The following is a 5,287-nucleotide window of genomic DNA, read 5'->3' as shown; positions in this document are numbered from 1 at the left end:
CAGGGCCACGACTGCCACCGCCGCGGCCGCCACCACGGCCACGCGGCGCACCGCGTCCGCGCTGCTAGCCACGCCCACGAGCAGTTGCGTTTGCAGACGATTTGAAGCCACCACCGGATCGTTGCAGGAGCTCAACTCTCTGATCGAAGTTGGCCATCTGCGAGTACAGTACATCGAGGGTGAGAGGTTCAGTGCGAGCGTCGAGGGCGGATACCAGGGGGTTGTATTCCATGTCGAGGCCAGCCAAGATGAAGGAGATGAGCTCGTCGTCTTGGAGGGGTCTGCCTGCAGCCGCTAGCTCATCAGCAAGCGACCTCATGCGGGCGAAGTAGACGGCCACCGACTGATTTCCCTTCTCTGCGTTGGAGAGGGAGATTCGAAGGTTGTTGATGCGGGAGCGCGAGTTGGAGACGAACATGTTCGTCAGGGCGGTCCATGCCGCGTGCGCCGTCTCGACCGACACCATCTGTGTCAGGACTTCTTTGGAGACGGACGTCAGGAGATAGCCCAGCACTTGCTGGTCCTGAACGACCCAGGCTGCATGCGCTGGGTTTGGCAGGTTCGTAACCTTGCCATCTTTGTCTGTGGTGGATATGGTAGGCTCCGGCTCTGGGATGGATCCATCAAGGTATCCGAAAAGGGAAGCAGCACGAATCTGGGGAAGGAGTTGGGTCTTCCACAGAAGGAAATTGTCGCGGGTAAGCTTTTCTGTGATCTGATTGTTCAGGGGATTGGCGGTGCTGTGGGAGGATGATGACATGGCTGCGGTTGGGAAGGAAAGCTAGATGTATTTTGGAAGGAAGGATCTGATTACCATGTGAAGTTTCGGAAGCGTTTCTACCTACCGTAGTAGGCCGCTGGTTGCGTGTTTATATATGATCAGAATAGCCCTTGATCACGGCATTTACATGGAGAGATCGTTACAAACTTGGGGTACAAGAAGATAGAGATAAGATACGAATCTAAACAGCCTAGGGTTCGGTTTAGCTTTATCTTAGCTAACAAAATACATAAAAGTCTATCTCTAACAATATTCTGACAGCATTGTCATCTTCTTCCCCTCTTCATCCAATGTAGTTCGACCAGATCTTATAGCGCACATCGTGCCCACGACAGTGGTTCGACCAGATGCCGTGGCCATGACATCTGATCACGGCCTTGTAGCGCACATCGTGCAGCATGTCGAGGAGACGGTTCTTCGCAACTCTCTCGCCTTGCTTGCACGCATCACCCAGGAACCCATCCTCGCAGGTAAAGTGATTCTACAATAATGCATATAGCAGTTAAATAATTATCAAGCTTCCGATATGGACCAATGTAGTGCGAATCCACAGATCTCCCAGGTGAATCCTGGCGACTGCTTGCCGTCCACAGTGGCCAAGCCGGGCAAGTGCACCTTCAAAAGAGCGCCAATGAGGTGGTTCACCTAGCGGTGCTGCGAACCCTCAGGAACAACTTTCTGTATCCTAGCGCGCTAAGCCTCCTAGCGGCGGACCTCTTCTAAATGCTATAGCGTGCTATAGCGGAGTTATATCGCGCTATTTAAAATATGTGTTCATTTGTTTGGACGGATGTCTCTTAGCGCAAGATCTTCTGTAAACGCTATAGCGGGCTATTTAAAACCATTCGTGCACAATGAAAAGGAAAATCTTATGTCAGTGTTCAAATATTATATGCTAATAATTTGTATGACCATCATTTACCTATCTCCTTCTGGTCGAACCACTGACCGGTGCTTGGGAGGCGTGGCACTCGGGACCCCCGAATGACCACACCCAGAGCGCTTCTTGCTTGTGGAGCTAGAGGAAGAACCATTAGTCGTCCTCACGCACCACCTCCTGCGCCTCCTCCTCCTCATCCGAACTAGCAAACAGATCGCTATCCTCCGGGGCCTCGGGTATAGAAATACTCGAGGAAGAGTAATTACCGCCACTGCTAGAAAGCGTCATTGCTTTTCTGAGTCGCTTCATGCTTGAAGCACCTGCTATAAAAAATGAGTTGCCCAGCATTGCACATATCACATACACAAGCACTGACAAGTTTAAAGTACTTCATTGCATAAGTAAATAACAGTAGCACATTAACATCATACATAGCTTAATTAAACGGTACATTAACAACTACACTCCATTACCTACTACATGAACACTACATCGACATCAAACAATCTAGACTACTCCTCGCTGGAGCTATACTCGTAATCGTCCTCGGAGTAGGACGGCTCCCACTTGAAGGAGTTGGAGACCACCCACCCGCCAGAGGGACTGGCCTCGTGGTCGTTGGCGGTGGGCCAACTCCAGTCGATGAGCTCCTCACAATACTTCTGCTGGCTCTCATCCGGCTCATCGCTGAGGTTCTGGTCGAAATACTTCTGCTGCTCGGCACGGCGGTGGACGATCTTCTGGCGGTTGCCCTTGAGAGTCACCGGCGCAGAAAGAGTTGAATTATTGCTGGGATACTGAAACGAAAAGCAAATTAAACACATGCGCTGGCTAAAAAGGGAATGTGCTGCATGCATCAAAATGCTGTAATTCATACCATGTAAACATGAGACGAAAAGTCATGGCCGTCAAATCTACTATGGAACCCCATGAAGCTGCTGCCCTTGTCAGCTCTGAACCTGAAATGAGTTGCTGCCACATTTTGATGATAAGGATTTCCGAATGGTCCCAAGGTTCTGACGTGTAGATGTAGGAGTACCTGCACTTCCACCCCACCAAGAATCTTCTTTGATGTCACGAGCAGTACCTCCACGTCCACCCCTTGGTTCAGTCTTAGTGGGAGTGGGCAAGCTCTGCATGCATGTGTAGGTGTAGTCTGTGAGTCATTTTTCATCCAACAGGGGTGCAGGTTAGATCGAGTACAAAGCGAACCAGAAACAAAAATTACAGAAGTGTGTGTATATGTAGGATGTGCTCGTATAAACTTGGAAGTCAGAGCGAGATATGAGTCCTTATCTTTCAGACTTCCCCAACAACTTTTTGAAGCATTTCATGGTAATTTCGTATGCAAACCAATGGGTGAGCATGCAGTACGTGTTGCCATTTATATATTCTTATTAGTGATCATACCTGGCCCCCAAAAAGTTCTGCGTGATTCATTGATTCCTCCAGAAACCTTATTTCTGCCTCCTGCAGGTTAACCAAAATTTCTGCTACCGTAGGTCTATTATTTCTTTCGGGATCCACACATTTTATTGCTATTTCAATACATGTCTTCACTTGATGTAGTTCTGCTGATGGGAATGATATTGTCGTTGCATTTATCCATTCCCGCCAATTCGTAATTACCTACCGAATCGAATACAAAGATATAACTGACGATGGAGAATATAGTGCAAAATACTATACAAAAGTTAGACGTGCGATTTTTCTTTAAACGAACATTGTTCTTGATATCAAAATAAATTATCTTACCTCCTCAATAAATGGTGTGACATCATCCATTTCACGAAATTTTGAATAGCCACTACGTCCAGCCATTATCTCTAAGATTATAACCCCTAAACTGTAAACGTCATTCTTAGGTGAGATCTGATTTTTAAACCTGAACTCTGGTGGCATATAGTCCCTGCATGATGTCGGAAATATTTAGGTCAAATTTAGTGCCAAGGTAAAAACATTTATTCGATCACATTAGAAAGGAACGTATTTCAGATGAAGCACTCCACGGTCCACTTAATTACTCTGTTCCTATAGTTGTATTTGTGATATGGGTATGTGTTTTACTGAAGAACCTTGACAACCCGAAATCTACAACTTTTGCCCCCATGTTCTTATCCAGTAATATGTTCGCAGGTTTTAAATCCAGGTGAAGAATGCTTGATCCACATCCCCCATGAAGGAAATTTAAACCTTCGCAGGTCCACTTTATTATATTGTAACGTGTGGGCCAGTCATGGTCACGAGATTCTTCTGCATAGGCAGAAAAGAAGAGTATGGGTCAAGTTTGAAATGAATGAATTCGTCTTTGTTAAACATGAAAGAAATAATCTGAATTTTTGCGCAGCTTACTGTTAAGGTACTTGTCTAGGCTTCCTCCCTGCAGGTACTCAAAGCAGAGAATTCTAGATATGTATTGAATTGACCGCAGTTGACCGTTGTGCTCACCATATTTATGCCGTGTTTCATAACAATAGCCGACTAACCGCACAATATTTGGATGTCTGATCTTTAGAAGGTTAACACATTCATTTTCAAATTGCTTGTTGTCATGTCCTAGCACATCATAAAACAATTTCACAGCAATCTCTTCTCCATTGTAAACTCCCTGTTAGACAGAACTAATTAATATTAATAGTGCATATTAACTTATGCTATTATGGTGTGCATAATGGTTGCCATATGTGTTGTCTCTTCCTGCCGCATCACCCTGTGTGTCTTGAATTTGAGAGAAATAGAATATATATGCAATGCAAGGGAGAATGGTACGCGAAGCAGCACGGTGGATATATCCAACAACAGTTAGCAGTGTTGGGTATATACTATATATAGCTATCGAAGCTATTGTATCTAACTGAGTAGTTTTTTCTGCTACAAATAGCTGTGAAAGATGGCATTCGTGCAAGTTTTTTGTATGAATTTTCTATCTAAATGGTAAGCTATACCTTGTAGACCTTTGCAAATCCACCCTGACCAATTTTTCTCCCTTCAGAGAAATTCTCCGTAATTTCCTTTAATAGTGAAAATGGCAGATCCCTGGGTTCCTTGTCTCCGTTGAGTATACGCTCCAGCACATTTTGGTCCTCCATTCTAGTACATGGTGTTATTCAGAACAAGATCATGGAAAAAATTAGTTTGCTTGAGATAGACAGGCTTGCAGAAATTGGTAGCAAGGAAATGTGTGCCTGCTGGAGATTTAGCCCTGTATGTGATTAGTAGTCAAGGAAGGCACAAACTGGAACTGTCTCCAAGCGATTTCTGCACATTAAACAAGATGCAAAGATGCTCACCAGACATTTGGAGAAGAGAGCGAGTAAACCAAATCGATGCCTGCACAGAGCAGAAATCACACCTGTGACACTGAGGTTCCCACTACCAAGTACCAACTGCGACCAAATGGGTTCTAAGACGATTTAGTCCTAGCTAGACAAAGAAGGAAATAAGGAGAGAAGGGAAAATGGCAGGCATACCCTTTGCATAGCCCCCCTAGGTACCACGCCACACCACCATCCCCATTATAGAAGCACAAGGATGCGGGCAGGCGGAGCAAAGGAAGAAGAAGAGGCGACGCCGAAACGATAGCCGGCGGCGAGATGGGAGCTACCGCAAGTCCAGACTAGGAGGCA

The 5,287-nt window shown here is 45.8% G+C and overlaps 1 pseudogene; it reads right to left on the bottom strand.

The window, feature by feature from the left end:
* Window positions 1-141: 141 nt before the first annotated feature.
* Window positions 142-280, bottom strand: LOC119313371 (annotated as a pseudogene).
* Between the last annotated feature and the right edge of the window lie 5,007 nt (window positions 281-5,287).

The sequence above is a fragment of the Triticum dicoccoides genome, chromosome 5B (genome assembly GCF_002162155.2).
Source record: "Triticum dicoccoides isolate Atlit2015 ecotype Zavitan chromosome 5B, WEW_v2.0, whole genome shotgun sequence".
NCBI classification, from domain to species: Eukaryota; Viridiplantae; Streptophyta; class Magnoliopsida; order Poales; family Poaceae; genus Triticum; species Triticum dicoccoides.
This window is presented reverse-complemented; position numbering and strand designations above follow the sequence as displayed.